Genomic DNA, 19958 nt, shown 5'->3' with positions numbered 1-19958 from the left:
AGCTGTAGCTACTCACGATCAGAAAAAACGGGTTTGCGGAGCGCTTGCTAACCGCCGGGAGACAACCAGGCTCGGCTGCGAGCCCAGTGGTTCCCCTGAAATCGGGCTAGGCTCCCCTAGCCCAGTTTCAGCTGATCGTGGGAATAGCCTCACGATGTTACAGTAGTGTGCTGTACTTGTGAGTTACTGTATCCAAACTCAATTCTTCTAAATTACCCCTTGGGTACAGAAAGAGGTATTATGATCTACCATTTTAGTTTGTTTCCAGCTATTCTTGGTTTTAGATACGAGCCCTCTCTTTATTTGCTGTTCTCCTAATTCAGTTTAAAGAGTCTTTCTAAATTCTAACTATGATCATAGCTTGCTTTGTAGGCACCTATGAACTGCTGTCTGAAGATTGTGTAATCTGTTACATCTGCTGATTGGTGGGTGGATTATCCTGCCTTGGGCAAGGGGCAGAACAAAATGATCTTTGGTTCTTTTTATATCTATAATTTATATATGACTTATAGATATAAATTAGTTCCAGACATTTCATCTTGTTCTTAAGTGATCAAGAAAGATAACATATTTATCCCACCCTTCTTCTTGTTAGAGAGCTTGGAGGGAAGATTTATTTATCTACTCCACTGGACCCGCGGTTCCGCAGGCAGCCTATTAGTCTAACAAAGGGGAATTAGAGTAAAGAAAGCATAGTCAGAGAGGGGATTCCCTTGCTCATTATCTCTACCCCTAATGCCCCTAGTGGTCAATAGGGTTGCTAGTGCTAAGACTCACACCATGAGGAGCTGATCCATCCAACACTTCTAAGAAGCTCATGGCAATGTATGTGGTTCTCCTCCATTTTATTTTTCATTGCAGCAATCCTGTGTAATAGATTAGGCTAAAAAATACTAACTGGTCCAAGGTAACTCAATAAGCTTTATGGCTGAGTAGGGAGTTGAACCAGGGTCTCCCAATTCCTAGTCCAATGCTCTATCATAGTCCACTGGCTATCATAAGATGAGGCTATGAAAATGGGTAGGGGCTGACTTGATTTTTAATGGTGGGGATCACCAGGGGCAAGAAACAGGCATCATCCCCACCCCATGATTATCTCACACCCCCTTTCTCCCATATAAGTAGGTGGCTACTATTCATTAATTCCTATGGGTGTGTGTGTGACAAAGTGCTGCTTTTGGGAGCAGCATTCAAGTGAGGGGTTAAAAATTACCCTGCCAGTTGGTGCTGCAGTTTCTCTAATAGGGGATGGGCAGTATTTCTCCTCTCCCACCCGAAGGCAGCTTCAGAGGGCCTGGAAGTCATGTTTGATTTGGGAGATGTAGAGTCTCATACATTTGCCGCCAGGCTTCATGAAGCAGTACACATTTTGAAAACAAATGCACTCCCCACAATGCCCTTCCTTCCTTCCAGGATTTAGTAAACAAATATTTCATGCCCCACTCTTGTTACATCTGTTTAGTCATGGTGACTGGTACACATAATAACCTCCTGTATACACAGCTTATTAGCTGCGTCTTTGATGACCAGCTCGGCTTATGAAAGCCCTATAGCAGACCACACCCAAAGACACTTTTTTCGTCAGCAATTATTTTAGTAATTTATGGTAAGCTTATTTCACTGAACGTCCTGCTGCTGCTTAGGGTCTCTGAATGGGTTTGGACATGAATTGTGGTGATTAGTTACATAAGCTGTCACTGAACTTCCATTGAGGCCAAATTACAGTTGATATTTTTCATGCCTCTGTCCTAGTCGTACATCTTCAATGTGATATCAAAGTTATCCCCTGCACAATTTGGGTTGGCTTGCTTGCATGAGTTGTGAGAAGCTAGATCCTTGCAAATCCAGTGGCTTGAATCACAGAATTTTAGAGTTGGAAGGGACCCTGGCATCTTCTAGTCCAACCTTCTGCTCAGCACAGGAAACAGCTACAATCATCCCTGACAGATGGCTATCGAGCCTCTATCTGAAAACCTTTAGCAAAGGAGAGCCCACCACGTCCCTTTGTCAAGCAGCTCTTACAGTTAAATTGCCTCCTAATATCTAGCCTAAACCCTCCTAGTTGCATATAAGCTGAATTGGATCACACTGTGGTCACTGTTCCTCAATGTTTCTAGAACTCTGACATCTCGCACCAGGTCTTGGGCACCACTCAGGATTAAGTCCAAGGTTGTCTTCTCTCTGTTTGGTTCTGTGGCCAACTGTTTTAAGGCACAGTTATTTAGCATAACCACCTTGAGTTGCTTTAGGATGAGCAGTATATAAATGAAATTAAATAAGTAAGTTAAGTAAATAAAAGAGGGTTAAGCCTATATCAAGCCATTTCTATGTTCATGTGTATGAAGGATCTCATCTCCTCTCATCTTTGAAATTCATCAGTATCCTATCTGACACCTGAGAGGCTAATCAAGTCATAGCTTTATGGTCATTCCTGTTTAGTTTCCTACTGCTAGAAATTTATCAGATGTATAGATAATTATAAGGGACTCATCTTGCAGGGGGAGGCAGGAAGAAGGATATATAAAAAAAGAGAATATTAAATATGTTTTATGTTTCCTTTTTAAAAACAGTGCCTAGTTCCTATAAGGTGCTTTCCCGAATATTAAATGATGATAGTAAGAGATGTTGGACAGTAAGGGACCATGTCATCATTCCTCCTTCAAAGGAATTTTTCCCTTGCTAACAAAGGAGGTGGCTAGGACTGGTTATTTGCTGACATCAGCATTCCTTATCATAGGAGGACTCTCTCCCTGAGTAAAGCATTTGTCTCCTCAAACACTGTACTTGTGGGGGCAGGGCTAATGGGTTCATCACTGTGGGGGCAGGGCTTGCCAATGGGCTCTCTTCGAAGCCACACCAAGGTGCTTTCTCCTCATTTTTGTAATAACTGAACAGGGCTCTAGGCTTTCTTGTGGCATTAAAGTCACCACAGCTGAATTCTGACAGTGGCAAGCATATGAGACTGTCCCAAAATGTCTAAACAATGATACCCACATTTTGAGATGTCAACATTTTGGAAGAAGAAAGGCAAAATCTAAGATGTACATGCCTTTCTAAGCATAATCAAAGTTCAAGGTAGTGTTGTTGTTTTTTTAATCTAAATGCATGGATATTTATTATCTGATAGTTTTAAAATTGGTTTTTCTGATACCATATACAGCAAAAGTCATCATTTATTTTCATTAAGAAAATGTTCAGGTAAGCCTTTGCTTTTTCCATTCTGTCATCTTATTCTGCCTCTGCCCCACCATGTTATGGTGGAGTCCAACACCATACCTGCCAACATGTCCCTACTTTCCCATTGAATGGGAAAATAGGGATATGTTGGCAGGTATGCAACACTTGTCAGCTGTCGACATGTTCATTTGTATGGCATGCTCATACTTGCATTTTAAGCTATGCAAAGTTCTTTATACTTTCAATAGACCAGCTTTTAAGAAACTGGAGAAAGCCATCCAGTTAATAAATCTGAATTTAGTATTAGTACAGACTGGGGCCTATACAGCATAATTATGTTGTCTTGCTTGACCAACTAAAGTTGAAGTAAACTTACCTGTCTGTTTCTGGTAAATCACCATCTCTATTTCATCGTTCTATTTTGCCTTATGTGATGAATCTCATAGAAGTTGTTAGTGCAAAGTGCTAATTTGTCATTATTCAGGTTTCAGCCCCCTATCTCAGGTTTACAGGTGTTACATTTACAAGATGGAGATGGTGGTGGATGCATTTTGTCTCTAATGCATGAATGAACATTCATGCCTGAATGAACATTATAGTACGATGCTTGCCATTTCACATGCTTAGAGGGTTTATTGTAATACCATATTGTAGGTGGTTTATGTTATCCTACCAGCCACCTAATGGTGCAGTGGGGAAGTAGCTTTCCTAGGGAGCAAGAGGTCGCTGGTTCGAATCCCCACTGGTATGTTTCCCAGACTATGGGAAATACATATATCGGGCAGCAACGATATAGGAAGATGCTGAAAGGCATCATCTCATACTGCACGGGAGATGGCAATGGTAAACCCCTCCTGGATTCTACCAAAGAAATACTACATGGAGGCTCTGTGGTCACCAGGAGTCAACACCGACTTGATGGCACAACTTTACTTTAACATATCCTTTACCAAAAGAACAAACACCTTAGGTTTTAGTTCAGAACAGGCTGTTGAAGAATAATGACAGCAGACAGGGTACATGCTTCAGCAGTGTGTAACTGAGTCAGGCGGAGGGTGCTTGGGAAGTGACTGATCATTAGTATGAGAATGGGGATGTTACAAACATAACCCAATTTTCATCTGTGAAATGTTGAACGATAGAATACTGTGACAGAGTTTGGATAGAATTCTACCTAGGATAAAATTGTAAAGCACCTAGAAGAACAGGCCCTGCTGGGAGTGAGCCAGCATGGCTTCCGCAAAGGTAAATCTTGCCTCACCAAACTTTTGGGCTTCTTTGAGAGTGTCAATGAGTGAGTGGATCAAGGTGATCCAGTTGACATAGTCTACCAGGGCTTCCAAAAAGCTTTTGACAAAGTTCCTCATCAAAGACTCCTGAGGAAACTTAGCTGTCATGGGATAAAGGGACAAGTACATGTGTGGATTGCTAACTGGTTGAAAGACAGGAAACAGAGGGTAGGTATAAATGGAGAGTTTTCACAATGGAGGGAAGTAAGAAGTGGGGTCCCCCAGGGATCTGTACTGGGACCGGTGCTTTTTAATTTATTCATAAATGATCTAGAAGTAGGGGTAAGCAGCGAGGTGGCCAAATTTGCAGATGATAACAAACTCTTTCAGGTAGTGAAATCCAAAACAGATTGTGAGGAGCTCCAAAAGGATCTCTCCACACTGGGGGAGTGGGCAACAAAGTGGCAAATGCTGTTCAATGTTAGCAAGTGTAAAGTGATGCACACTGGGATGAAAAACCCCAACTTCAAGTATATGCTGATGGGATCCGAGCTGTCGGTGACGGACCAGGAGAGGGATCTTGGGGTTGTGGTGGACAGCTCTTTGAAAGTTTCGACTCAATGTGCGGCAGCTGTGAAAAAGGCAAATTCCATGCTAGGGATCATTAGGAAGGGGATTGAAAATAAAACGGCTAACATTATAATGCCCTTATACAAAACTATGTTGCGACCACACTTGGAGTACTGCGTACAATTCTGGTCACCACATCTTAAAAAGGACATTGTTGAACTGGAGAAGGTACAGAAGAGGGCAACCAAGATGATCAGGGGCCTAGAGCACCTTTCTTATGAGGCAAGACTACAACACCTGGGGCTTTTTAGTTTAGAAAACAGACAACTGCGGGGAGACATGATAGAGGTCTATAAGGTCATGCATGGTGTGGAGAAAGTGGAGAGAGAGAAATTCTTTTCCCTCTCATACAACACTAGAACCAGGGGTCACTCCATGAAATTGATTGGCAGGAGGTCTAGGACCAACAAATGGAAGTACTTTTTCACACAACGCATGATCCACTTGTGGAACTCTCTGCCACAGGATGTGGTAACAGGCAACAACCTGGATGGCTTTAAGAGGGGTTTGGATGACTTCATGGAGGAGAGGTCTATCAATGGCTACTAGTCGGAGGGCTGTGGGCCCTCAAAGGCAGGATGCCTCTGAGTACCAGTTGCAGGGGAGTAATGGCAGGAGAGAGGGCACGCCCTCAACTCCTGTCTGTGGCTTCCAGTGGCATCTGATGGGCCACTGTGCGAAACAGGATGCTGGACTAGATAGGCCTTGGGCCTGATCCAGCAGGGCTGTTCTTATGTTCTTATGACCTATCTGTCCTTTGGCAAAGCAATAAGCCCTTCCATGATTTCAGGGAATGGAAATGGTGGGCGGGTGCAGCGTGCACGCCTTGCACGCATGCGCCGCGTACTTCCTTTTACTTCCGGCCGAGGAGGACACTGGGGTGGCAGGGAAGTACACTGCCGCCCTGATGGAGACTTTTTTAATGGGGCACCGGTGGGAGAAATGCGGCGGAAGGGGTAAGGGCACACTCCCCTGCCCTTAAAGGTACGCTCCTCGTCTTCAGATTTGGAGGCCTATAAAGGGCCTCTGGACTGGTTCCGTGCACATCTCTACTTATTGTTTGAACATGAAGTAACTTGGCCTCAGTTACCAAGACGACAATGGTCAGTGCGTTAAACTGTATCTACAGAGGTAGATGCAGGACTGTTCGTGCCATGCTAAACCAGCACTGTGAATAAAGCATTTTCCCTGTTCAGACATGACAAGGACAAGAGAGGATGAAATGATACTGGAAGGTTTTGATAGTGACCAAGAAGTGACCTAGAAAAATGTTTTTCTGAAAGGGTTCAAGTTGATTTTTCTCAGGGCCATGAATAATCTTGGGGCTTTCAAAGCTGGAACTTGGTTTGCCTAAGAAGAGAGATTTTTTTTCTTTGATGTTCACTTTATGTTGGAAAAACTGAGCAGTTTTTTCAGAAAGGATTGCTGCCTCCATTTAAAGTGGGCCCCCACAGTTCCCCACACCCCCTTTTCTTTTAAATACCAGAAAATGGAAGAGTTCTCTGCTTGCCACTGAGTCCATTATTCACAAGATCGTTTTTTAAAAAGTATGATTAAGCCAGGACTATACAGCAGGGTCTCTTTAAAATTGATACTAGGCAGCACTTGCTGGTACACTCCTCAGTGCTTTGTGCTAATCTAAAGACTGTGTCAGTGGGGGATTTAAAGAAAGTATGACATGAAATGACAAAATTCCAATATTCTTTGCACTTAACCTGATCCTACCAGTGCTAGACATTGTGCTGCTCACTAGCTACTTCTTCAGGATTTAAGTCCGTGACCAGCACAAATGAGAGAAGATGGTGTGCCGACAAGGGTGGGCATCTTTTATGTTCAGTACTTAAGGATAAACCATGATTTAGAGGGCCTCCAGTAATATTTCAATTAAGTTAGAGCTGCAGTTTAAGCATACTTGCTTAGAAGCGAGTTGGCCCTCAGAATTCATTTCCTTCAGACTTTTGTAAAACTGACATATCTGCAGGTTACCTTCAGTCTGCTGATATCCCCCTCTTGCCCACAGGTGCTCCAGTTCTGCATCCATCTTTACATTTCCAGCTCTTTTGGAAACAGAGATCAGATTCTTGAATCCTCAGCTCTTAAAATTGTGAATGCTTTTAGGAAGCATGAGGTGATCCTTCTCTGTGGAATTCCCTCCCTCAGCAGATCCAGCTTGCCTCCTCACTACTGACATTCTGGCTCCTGTTAAAAAATGCATTTGTCCTGGCAGGCTTTTGATAGTTTTGCTTCTTGAGATGGAGTGTGGTTTTAGAATAGCTTTCTTATCTGCCACTTTGTAGTGCAATGTTGTTGTATGTCTTTTACTTGTATTTTTATTCTATTATTATGGCCACGTTCACACGTAATGCAGAACTGGAGTTGAAAGGGCCAAAGGTGACTGGACCATTACTTCTGAATGCAAGCCTGGCCCCCAGAACTCTGGTTCCATTCAGAGAGTGACCCGAGGTTCCGCTCTCCAAACTGAAATTTGTACCCTTAGGTTGTAGTTAGTTTTGCCACTCCAACCCAAGGTTTAAGCAAACTACATTACATATGAATACAGAAATGCAGGCCGCGTTAATGCAAAGCTCCTCCCTCAACCTGACTGTCATTAATGGTGTGGGCTGTCCTTCATGAAAGAAGGAAGTCTGTACAGTCCGTTCCCCCTCCTCTCTGCAGTCTCGCTGACTACAGAGAGGGAGCTCTCTGTTACATCTGAATTTGGGCAGGAGAGCAGGGTTGGTGGGGAGTGGATCCGTGAGTCCATTGGACCTGCGGTTCTACATTACACGCGAATGCAACCTAGATAAACTGCCTTGGAATTCTGATGAAAGGCAGGATGTACATTAAAAAATAAAGGTTTGGCTGTGACGCTGTTTGAGCCCTTAGGCATATTGATATTCTCTTATCTCTGCCATCATGAGAGCTAAGAACCTGTTTTGTTTTAATTAAAAACACTCATTTTAAGATTTGAAAGCATTCTTCATTGCTCCTTAATCAGATGCAAAGATGAAGAGGACAAAATGGAGGAAACTGGCAGTATAGTCCATCTGGTTGCAGAAACGGACACCTAACAAGTTGTAAGGAAACTAATTGTGACCTCTTCCTGTAGGGACCCATTCTCCTGGGATAGGCAGTGTATTGGCCCAGAAATTCAATCTCATATGGCTAGTAGGCTCACTATGGTAGAAAGTGTGAAAGAGGCAGAAGTGGTGCCCACTTCCAGGGAGCAGAGTAGCAGGCTGGGCTTCCTAGAGTGGGATATGAGGCAAGCACTTTTAGGAAGAATGGGACAATCTTTCACCCATGGCAAATCCTTCAGTAAAAGGATTTCAGGTTAGAATGGCCAGGAAAGTTCTTTGTTGCAAAAACCTTGGAGTGCTTCTGACAACATGAACAACAAATATTCAGATGATTGGACATCACATCTTACTTGGCAGTTGTGTTTGTCATGGATACACTGATGTAACATACAGCAAACACATAAAATGTGGATGATAATAAAATGCACATCCTTAAACACATGTCTCTGGAATCCCTAATTGGACACAATTTCCAAATAGAGAGATAGAGAGATGCAACTATTTACAAGTAAGTGGATCGGTCATTCATACTTTATCTGTTGCTGCAGGAAACACCAATGTACCTGAGACAAACATGACTACACCATGTGAATTGTGGATCTGCTTTCAGTATAACACAGCTCTTTATGCCATTACAAGTCAATTTGTGTCAGAATTCATCCAGGATCAACCTCCATGCTTGAGGATTCCTGTCCTGATGAATCGGATATACCATCAGAAGATGAAGCCCTGCTCGAGGCACCCCCAAGTATGAGCCCCAGATCCCCACAATCAGAAACCCCTGTCAAAGCTCCCGCTTTCAGAACCCTCACAGGAACCATCCCTTCCCATATGGCAGAGAGTGCAGAGGACCACCACGTACTCACCCCAGTGGAGGACCCTGACTCGCCAGAGTCCTCCACAGTGACAACTATATTCGTTCCCTCAGAGGACCCCACCTGATCTATGACCCTCCAGGAACCCACAAAACTAGAAGGGCTTGAAGAACAGGTCCCAATCTCCAAACACCCCGAGACTCCCCTCCGAGCCTCCAGGCACCAAACCTGAGAGACACTTCAGTAGAGGCAAAGGAGCGCTTGCTAGGCTGCCAGGAATCTAGGCTCCAACAGGGATCCTCAAGATGAGGAGTAAACAGAAGGATTGCTTGAAAGTAGGGTTTGTTTGTTGCTGATCACCACACCAGGAAAGGGCAGGGCTCCTTCTAAACCTATTTAAGCCACTTCTTCCACCAGGTGTTTTGCTGGAAGCAACTGCTTATTTGGAAATCTTGCTCCTGAGCTCCCATGCCAGCTGTTGGCCAAGGTTTGCATGCCTCTGGTCTTCTCCTTTAGCACCCAATGTTTCCTGAGAACTCTTTGGGGACTGTACCCTGAAGAGTATTCCTGCATGCTAGTCTGCCTCCTGACTACCATGTACCAAGGACTTCCTGGTCACTGTCTGGCATAACAAACCCTGCTCAACCCCATGGGAGTTCTCCACACAGTGGGTTTTACTGCGAACTCAGTGTTATCCAAAAAATCCGATGCAAAAAGTGGATTCCCCCCCCCCCCCGGGATATAAATCAGGTTGCACTCTAGCCAGCAGTGAAAAACACAAATCGTGTGTGAAGTGCTCCCTGATAGCTTACAGGGACATTGGGGTAAATCTGCCGAATATGTGAGTTTGCACACTCCATTTTGTAGGAGATGTGGGCTAAAAGCCGGGTGTGGAAAACTTCATGGTGAGCATTCAAGTGCTTGGTGCATGACAACTTGTCATGCTTATGCTTAGCTCATCAACAAATCTTGTTGCTGACCATTCCTTCTTCCCAAAGCTGAGATTCTGCTGGACAAGACAATGTTTCAGAGGAGCAGCAGTGTTCTGTGCACCATGTACCAGCTGTTTCCAGTCACTGGTTCTCAGTCATGCATTATCACATTGCTTTCTGTGTCAAGTTGTATATTTCCAGGAAATTGGTTTGGTCATGTGTGCTTGCTTAAGGACCGTGGACTGAGGTCTTGACATTCTGGCTTCATAAAAGGCAACATCTTATTTTCTTTTCAGAGAATAAATGATATTCAAAAATGTTGAGTAGCACTATTCCGAACCCATATTAGTTACTGAGACTGTGCTTAAAATAAAGCAATGAACTGTATTTCACAACAGTTACGTAGAAATAAATAAGACATTTTTTAAAATTTTTTTTACTTTTCAAGAACTATTTTCCCTTTCAGGGGTGTTGAAAAAAGTAGGTAGAAAAAACACTGGTATTTTATGGATTGTCAAGCAAATCATGTATATAAATTATGCAGTGGGCAGAATGTCATCTAGACTGGCAGCAACATTACCTGTAGGATTCAGCAGTTAAGGTGAAATAAAAGTACCATCTGGATAGATCTTGCAATGGGGATGTGCATGAATCACAATTTGAAGTGAAATTTGCAGCACATCCCTGGCACCTTTAAAATGGAATAGAGCTGCTGTTCACCGCCACTTCCTGTATAGGGCAGTACTAACCCCCAGCTATCATGGTGCATGGGCAGAGCCTCCCCCAGCTGCCCTTGCATAACACCAGCACACACATGGCCTCTGTGCATACATGGCAACCATTTGTGTGGTCAGCATCGTTGCTGACCATGCAAATGGCTGCCGTGTACCGTGCATGCACAAGGGCCATGTGTGTGCACCGTGCATGCACAGAGTGTCCTGTGAAGGCAGCTGGGGGAAGCGCCACTGGTACATGATGATAGCTGGTGGCTAGCGCTGCCGATACAGAAAGCAGTGGTGAGTGCGAGAAGAGCAGGTATGCACCTGTTCTCCTCCATTTTAAAGGTGTTGGGGATGTGCTGCAAATCACGCTTCAAATCACGATTCATGCACATTCCTACCTTGCAGTGAAATGCCATTAAAACATGCCAGGTTCCAGCCAATTGTTCCGTAGTAACAGATTGCAATGACCTCTATAAAGTTTGGAGGTTTTCTAGACTCACAAGATTTTTCTTGCACTTACAGAACTGCAATCCTTGATTCAGGATGCCAATTCACATTCCAGGGCATAAGAAGCTGTCACTTGTTTAATGTATTTATTTAAAATATTTATACTTGGCACAGCCATGGCAACTGATAATATACAAAGTGCATCTCAGCCTCTTTCAATGTCAGGAACAGACACATGGTCTTGTGGAATCTACTTCTACACCTGGATGGGTTTTATCAGAGGTGCTTCTTGTTGCTTACCTCTTTGAAAGCTCCTTAATCATGTGATCATGTCTGCCATGTCCAGTGGAAACATGCATTGTTTTGTGGTACCTCAAACATTTTGTCATTGGGTACATGGTATAAAACTGCTGTCCTGTCTTCTTTAATAGGGATTCTGATCTTGCTCTTGCTCTTCATGTTACCTGAATTGAACCTTTTACTGTAAAGTACATCACACACACACACACACACACACACACACACACACACACACACACACACACGTATACTTGCACACTGAGCAACTGTGGTTTGTAGATGAGTGAGATGTAGAGGCTGTTCTCATGAGCAGCCTAAACCAAGCTAGGACAGCCCAGCCTGGGTTAAGCTGCTCATGTGGCGTGCCAGGATCCCTGAGCTCCCACCCAGCTTAACCTTACTCTTAAGCCCAGCTTTTAGCCAGCACAAGAGTGCCCTTAACCTGGCTGCTGGGATTGTGTGTCTCTTCGGGCTGCATGCAGCCCAAAGCAACACAGAGATGAGCGCCTAGAGTGCCCATCTGATAGGGGAATTCCCCAATGCACTGTGCTTGGTGCGCAGTGCATTGTGGGATATGTGGGGGCCAAGTGCGGCCTGTGAATGTGCCTCCGGGGGGGGGGGGGCAGGCAGCAAGCAGCATCTTTAAGTGTAAACAGAGCTGGTACTCCGTGCTGCCCAGCATCCCCCGCGGTGGGGAATCGTCTCCGCCACTCACCTGGCCACTAGTGGGGGCTCGCCTCCGTGGGAGCCAGGTGAGTGGCGGAGGCTGCTGGGCAGCACGGAGTACCAGCTCTGTTTACACTTGAAGAAGCCACCCGCCCCACCCCCTGGAGGCACGTTCACGGGCTGTGCCTGGTGGAGGCCAGGATGACACGTCCTGGCTTCCAGAGATCTGCGCCAGTCCACACTCCACACCAACATGGGATGCTCATTTGGAAGGAAGGTAGGTTTGTGCAGCCTTCCCCCCACCCACCTGCCTGCAGCACTGGTTGTGTGAATACCCTAGTAATCAGGGACGTAACAAGGCTGGAGTGGGCCCAGAGACAAAATTTTAAAATGGGCCCCTCGCTGATACACACACACACACACACAGACACACACACACACACACTTACTTCACAATATATAGTCATGTGACTTGCCTCTTGTGACTTGCCTCTGGGGGGCCCCTTGAGGCGTGGGGGCCCCCAGGCAGCTGCCTCCCCTTGCCTAATAGTAGTTACGCCCCTGCTTGTAATATGCAGTGAGTATGGATCTCCACGATGCCACTTTTAGAAGCGGGCCTTCACTTTCAATTGCCATCTTTCTGCATAAGTCTGTGCTTGGAAGTGGTTTGGGGTTTCGTGCAATTTGGATGATAATGTTATGGCTTTGAGGGTTTTGAAACAGTTGAGACATGAAAACGAAGAGAGAATGGCTAGCTATTAATAGGCTGACAGCCTTTCTCCAGGGCCAGTTTTGTTTTTTTAAGTTCTTCAAACCTTATCACACAGTCATACTTGAAGCATAACTCAAGACAGTTTGACTCTGGATGTCTTTGCAGCTAGCATCTGCACACTGTGTTTCCTTTCCCCACCTTCCTTTTTTTGCTCTGAATTAACCGAGGAAATACCTTTTGACAAGTAAGTGAAAATGCCACCTTTATCACTTCTCTGCAGCATTCATAACAGTACAGGTTATTGGACTTTTTAAAAGGCAACATTGTTAAACTCTGCATAAAAGTAACTGCTCTAAATTCTGTTTAGACTTGCCAAATTACGGAATCTGAAGATGGAAAAGGTCTATTAATGGTTGACATCAGTACAGTGCAGTTTATTTTAGACAACACTCACAAAGCTATATAAAGTCATATAACATAACAGCAAAGGTATGCAGTGCAACCATTAACAAGTCCTTTTAATACTAATGAAGAAAAGAACCAGGAAGAAGAGTTTACTTCCTGCTCAAATTCATGACTCATGCAAATGTCTAAAGGCCTTTCCAGATGTTCAATTTTTTCACACAAAGGCAGACCTTGAACAGAGGCAGACCCAACCCAGCTCTGCTTCTGTAATCTCTTAACTGGTTTGCTTCCTTCGCTATAGATGAAGGACTGCACACAATTACTGTGCAATATCTGCATTGTGTCAAGAGGAGTGTTGATCCTGGGTTGTCCCACATTTCATCATTCCCTTTGAAGGTTTACTGTTGTGCTCAAACCATTGTGCTTATTGTGAGTCGCCAGGAATGCCTCATTTTGGGGAAGAAAAATGGGATAAAAGCTATTTTAATAAATAGAATAAATAAAATAGTTTTTGTTACAGGATCATACTGCAACACACAACTGAAAACAAAGATAATAGCCATAGCTGAGAGGAGCAATGTCAGCTCCTCCCAACAGTCTTAGTGTTGGGTCAGGTCTAGGGTTGCCAATGTTTCATCGCCAGAATGAGGGACACAAGTTTGTGGGGGCTAGGGGAGGGGTGGGGCCTGGGGGGAGGGCTCTTCCTCCGAGGGACTGCACACCTGTCCTGGAAGGAGGGCTGGAAGGTGACCGAGCAGAGACCACCATGGCACACGCTGCTGCTCATTGCCTACCTATATAATCATTGAACCGCTATGTACATATTAAAGAGAATCATGGGATGGCTCAGTTTCATCATCCATCCTACCCTGCATGGGAGCTTCCCAGGATTCAGCTGGCCAGATCACTCTTGAGAGGCAGCTTGCAAAGTCAGCTGGAGCTTTGAGCTGATCTAGCAGGGAAAAATTATTCAAATAATGACTTGTAAAGCATCTCAAGCGCTTTAGAAATGCTGCATCCTTCCTGACAGCATTCTGACTGAAGGGGCACAAAGACTGACTGAAGACAAACTTCTTTCTCTCGTTTCAACTCTTGTGCAGACTCCCTGGGGTGGCCTCAGCAATTCTAGCACAGGCACTTACAAGCCCATCCCAACACTGCTGTTGGGAGCAGCCAGGCACCTTCCCATGGCCCCACGGCACACAGCCAGCCACCCCCAGACCCCTCCCTGCACTCCCTCTGGAGGTCATCCCGACCCTCCTTTCTCAAGCCAGCCTTCTCCTTCCCATCACCTCAGAGACACAACCCTGCCAATCAGTGGGGCCAGAAGCCATCGCCACGGCAACTCCACGGAGGCGCTCAGGTGGAGCAGGAGGTGGCAGTGGCACTGCTGGCTGGCTGCTGGCCAGGCAGAATAGGCTTCTGCTGAGGCTCCTCCTCCAGCTGCCGGCTCCAACTCCAGTCCGAGAGGGACTCTCGTGGCGTGGCGCTGCTGCTGGCTGTGTGTCCATGCGAGGAGGAGGGAGTTGATCTGGAGGTGGCTGGTGGCAGCGGCGGCAGTGCTGCTACTGGCAGTGTGCTGCTGTCCTGGCTGGGAGAAGGAGGAGGGAGCAGCCCAAGGTGGCCACTGCTGCCCCGCCCACCACCAAAATGTGGGGTAAATGTGGTTCCAGATGGAACAAACATTTCCTCCTGAAAATGCAGGGTGTCCCACATAGACCGGGATGGTTGGCAACCCTAGTCAGGTCAGGTCAGAATCCAACATTTTGGGCCACACACATCACCTAATAGGTATATGCAAGCATACTAACTGGAATTTTTATTTTAGTTTTATAAGCCTTCCGATATTCAACTAAGAACCAAGGTTTACATCTTTACGCAATTAAAGACCATACCAAACTACTGTAATACTGATTTAAAAGGAGAACATTATTATGGGCCTGCAAGTCTTCAGGCCCTTCATACAGAGTTCTCTTTGGAGGGATCACTCTCTCAGGCTAAGAACAATAGAACAGAGCAGCTAAGACAAGATGCAGAACCTTAGTAAATAGTAAGGTTAATAGTAATAGTAAATAGTAAAGCATGGAAGAGCACCACCTATTGGTCGATGGCGGTACTTACAGTATATAATCATTACCAACTTCCTCTCTTAAAGCAAGCACCTCACAAATTAAGAACGTTCATAGTCAGCTAGCCAAATGGCTTTTGTATCTTCCTGCCCACCTGAGTTCTGTATTCTGAGGATGGACATATATCACTGATAGCTGAGTCAGAGCAGTTCGGGCAGAGTGGTTCAGCACTTTCTGATACAGGTATGTTGTCATTTTCTAGTGGCCCTGGTTCAGGGTTACAAAAAGCTCCCAGCAGTTCTTCCTCAAAGACAAGGCCCCCTTGAGCAGGCATAGGTGTCTTCCCCGCTACTTCCCCAACAGCTGCAATAGGCTCAAGAGGGAGGCACTGACCCACCGCAGCGGATTCATCTATTCTCTCAAAATATCCATGGATCAGGTCCTGTGAATTACAAATGGGGAAGAGCAGCCTTTCTGTACAAACACAGAGAGATTGTTAAGTTTCTTCAGCATGGTATAAGGTCCCCTCCAAAAGGGCATATGCTTTGGATTTTTCTCAGTTGTTTCTTCCAGTTGCAGAGCCATACCTGCTCCCCCTCCCGGATAGGGATGTAGTGCATTTTGGCTCTAACAAGTTGTGCCTGGCATTACTGTTTGCACCTCATTTGTTATTCGACGTGAGCAAAAGCATCCCACAAGTTGTGAACATAAGCATGTGTGGAAACATTGCCCTGTATCAGCAATAGAAGCTTAGGCTGGTCCCCAGGAAACACAGAAGCATGGGTTTGTCGAGGCCAAAAATAATATCATAGGGTGAGCACTGGAGAGTGGAATGCTGACTAGTATTGTACGCAAAAACAACATATGGAACTTTAAAATCCCAATCATTCTGGTAATCACTGATGAGAACCCGAAGCATGTTCATTCACTCATAACTAGCAGGATGGGCCACAATAGTCTTCACCTTGGTGATTTGGAGCTGCTGGCAGACTTCCTAGAACAGCCATGATTCAAATTATTTCCCTTGATCACTGCAAATACAGTTTGGGAGAACCAAACTGCAGCACAATGGATTTCATAAATACATCAGTCACCGTCTCTGTCCTTTTATTTTTAAGAGGTTGTGCCACAACATACTTGGAAAAGGCATCATACACCACTAACAAATACTGATTTCCAGGTGTTTCAGGAAGTGGGCCTTTTAGATCAACTTGAATAAATTCCCAGGGCTTAGCAGGCTGCAGCATTTCCCCCAATGGAGTCCTTTCCCCTGTAGCCAGAGCTTTCTTATCCTGGCAGGTGAGACAAAACTTCACCCACTGTTTAACATCCACCACCATGCCAAGCCAAAACATTTGCCTGAAACCTGGCCAAGGGTCTTCTCCTACCTCAAGTGACCCACCACATCATTATCATGCAGATATTCAAGCACTGACCTCTGCAAAGGAACCAACATGATAACTTTGTGTCCCTGGAAAACCAATAAATTTGTTACAGGATCAGTGGATAAGTGCTTTTGGATGAAGTGGAACCTCCCTAGGCTAGGCCGCTTCCAATGAAGCTGCTGACGGACTCTGCAGAGTTCAGGGTCCCTACACTGTTACTGGCAAACATCTTTCTAGGACCAGGTGGCATCTATTTTCACTGCTGGTATACGGCTGAGAGCTTTGGCCACTACATTCTGCTTGACATGTTAATGGTGAATTGTGAAGGTGTATTCAGTCAGCTTGTGGATCCAGCACCACAGGCGACCCTCTGGATTATGTTTGGTAAGTATACACTGCAAAGAACTGTGGTCTGTGTAAACCATGAATTCTGTACCCAATAAATAAAGATGGTATGTTTTGAAGGCCTCCACAATAGTTAAATGCTTTAGCTCTGTTGTGGAATACTGGGTTTCTCTTGCATTCAATTTCCAGCCCCCAAATTCTACCAGGCGGTGCCTGACCTACTCATCTATCTGTTCTAAGGCAAAGTCCAATGCCACTTTTGAGGCATCACAGGTGACAATGAATGGGCAAGAAGGATCTGGAAACTGGAGAAATACATAATTCAGCAAACCCTCCTTTAGTGACTCAAATGTTTTCTGGTGTCCAGAGTCCCAAGTGAAGCTATTCTTGGTGACCTGGTACAAAGGTGCTGCTTTCTCAGAGAAGTCAGTCACAAAATGTCTGTAGAATCCATAGAAACCAAGGAATCATTGCCCCTCTTCCAAATCTGCAGGTACTGGCCATGATTTCAGCACATTCAAGGTTTGAGGATGAGGCTCCAGCCCTTTTTCATAACATAAGAACAGCCCTGCTGGATCAGGCACAAGGCCCACCTAGTCCAGCATCCTGTTTCACACAGTGGCCCACCAGATGCCTCTGGGGAGCCCACAGGCAAGAGGTATGTGCATGCCCTCTCTCCTGCTGTTGCTCCCCTGCAACTGGTATTGAGAGGCATTGTGTCTTTGAAGCTGGAGATGGCCCACAGCCACCAGATTAGTAGCCATTGATAGAGCTGTCCACCAGGGGCATAGCTAGGGGAGAAGGGGCCAGTGTTCATCCCTCTCTCTGGCGGTCCCCCAGAGTGAGGGAGACTATGAAGGAAATAGGGGTGGATGGAGCAGAAGGGTTCTCAGGAGCTGGGGGCCTGTGCTCTTTGAACCCTTTCGCTCAATTATAGCTACGCCCCTGCTGTCCACCATTAATCTGTCTAAGTCCCTTTTAAAGCCATCCAAGCTGGTGGGCATCACCACATCCCATTCATTCATTCATTCATTCATTCATTCATTCATTTATATCCTGCTCTTCCTCCAAGGAGCCCAGAGCGGTGTACTACATACTTGAGTTTATTCTCACAACAACCCTGTGAAGTAGGCTGTTAACTAGTTTTATTGACTATTTAGAATATATGGGGTTTGAAGCTAGGTAGTGGGTACAGTTGTCAGCTAATTAATGGTTTTTAGTTTTGTCCTCCAAGAAAGTTACAAAGGTTGGGTAGTACTCACCTTATTCTTGCATTTGGTGTCTCCCCTGTGATGAAGGGACACTACTTGTGTGCCTCCCCACAGATTTCTCCGCCAATCTCCTGCTAAACTCCTTCGTTATCTGTTTGCAAACTACTGCTAGGAAAGCTCCTGGGAACAAAGCTCCTCTGGTCCGAGCCTTGTATTCAACACCAGCAGTCAAACCGACTCAGCTCAGGAATGTGAGGCCTCCCACAAGCTGAGGCCCTCCCCTGGAATGAATCCCCCTTAGGCTTCTCCTCTGTCACAGACACAAACACTTCCAGCCAGCCAGAAATCAAACCCTAGGAGATTTCCAGCCCTAGCTTCTCCTTCCCCTCTTGTTTTCTTGGTGATCTATTTATTTATTTTATTTCCTTGCTGTTTTCCCTTGCTTGATATCTTCTTTAGGAGAGAAATACAAGCTTGTTGCTTCCTCCCTCTTCAAGACCAGCAGACAACTGCCTCAGGAATGCAGCTTCCTCTTTCCTCAACACCAGCAGTCAAACTGACTCAGCTCAGGGATTTGAGTCCTCCCACAAGCTGGGGCTCTCACTTAGAAGAATTCCCCCACTCAGGCTTCTTCTTTGTCAAAGACAGAAACACTTCCAGCCAGCCAGAAATCAAACTCTAGGAGATTTCCAGCTCTCCATTTTTCAAACCATGACCAATAAAATCAAACCTCCATTTCCCTCCCAAATCAAACCCGTACATTTCATCACCCTCAAAACTGCTGAACAGAAGCCATGAACCTTTGACCCTTGCACAGCTTTCTTAATACATTGAGTAGCAAAGCAATTTACAATACAAAGTCTTATTTACACAAATAAGAGGTTTAGGTCTCGTTCCTCCACAGCTTTCCACTGGGCATAGGCCCCTCTCTGCACAGCAAGTTCCACTTTTGGCTGAGCCAGAACAGCCTCAGTGGTGTCCTCCCTGGGCACAGAGGAGCAGGAAAAGCTCTATCAAAGAGCCTCCACATAGATATGCATTCAGAGGTTCCCCTTCCAGCCTCCTCCTAGCTTGCCATTGCCTCCGATATCGCAAAAGGGCTAAGGCTCATTCATAATGGCCCTTCAAGTGCTCACAGAGTTGCCAATAAGAGCCCCAATCTGTACTTGGCAGCTGCAGGTAGTATGCTTTGACATCAACTTCCAGAAAAACCGCAAGGTACTGTGCAGCTTCTGGTCAGTCCACTCATTTACAAACACAAAGAGGTCAAAATCCATCAAGCACTCACTGATCGTAGGCCCATCTGCAGGACCAGTAAGTTTCCTCGGGCTTCTGTCATCTCAAAGCCACTGCCACCAGTTGTAATACTGGTTTAACAAGACAACTTTATTATGGGCCTGCAAGTCTTTAGGCCTTTCACACAGACCTCTCTTTGGAGGGATCACTCTCTCAGAGTAGCAACAATAGAACAGAGCGGCTAAGACAAGATAGTTACAGAACCTTACTAAATAGTAAAGCATGGAAGAGCACCACCTATTGGTTGGTGGTGTTACTTATACAATCATTACAACATATTTTGGAACATAGGAAGCTGCCATATACTGAGTTAGACCATTGGTCTATTTAGCTCAGTATTGTCTTCACAGACTGGCAGCAGCTTCTCCAAGGTTGCAGGCAGGAATCTCTCTCAGCCCTATCTTGGAGATGCTTGGAGGTAACTTGGAACCTTCTTGGAGGGAACTTGGAGGGAACTTGGAACCTTCTGCTCTTTCCAGAGCGGCTCCATCCCCTGAGGGTAATATTTTATAGTGCTCACACATCACGTCTCCCATT

General features: G+C 45.3%; 1 long non-coding RNA gene across 1 annotated transcript; it reads right to left on the bottom strand.

The window, feature by feature from the left end:
- Positions 1 to 13120: 13120 nt before the first annotated feature.
- Positions 13121 to 19566, bottom strand: LOC128349767 (uncharacterized). The gene is made up of 2 exons (XR_008318983.1): positions 18177 to 19566; positions 13121 to 15626 (listed from the first exon to the last, which is right to left on the bottom strand). It is a non-coding gene; the product is annotated as an uncharacterized LOC128349767 (long non-coding RNA).
- Positions 19567 to 19958: the final 392 nt, after the last annotated feature.

Source organism: Hemicordylus capensis, chromosome 3 (genome assembly GCF_027244095.1).
Source record: "Hemicordylus capensis ecotype Gifberg chromosome 3, rHemCap1.1.pri, whole genome shotgun sequence".
Classification (NCBI taxonomy): Eukaryota; Metazoa; Chordata; class Lepidosauria; order Squamata; family Cordylidae; genus Hemicordylus; species Hemicordylus capensis.
This window is presented reverse-complemented; position numbering and strand designations above follow the sequence as displayed.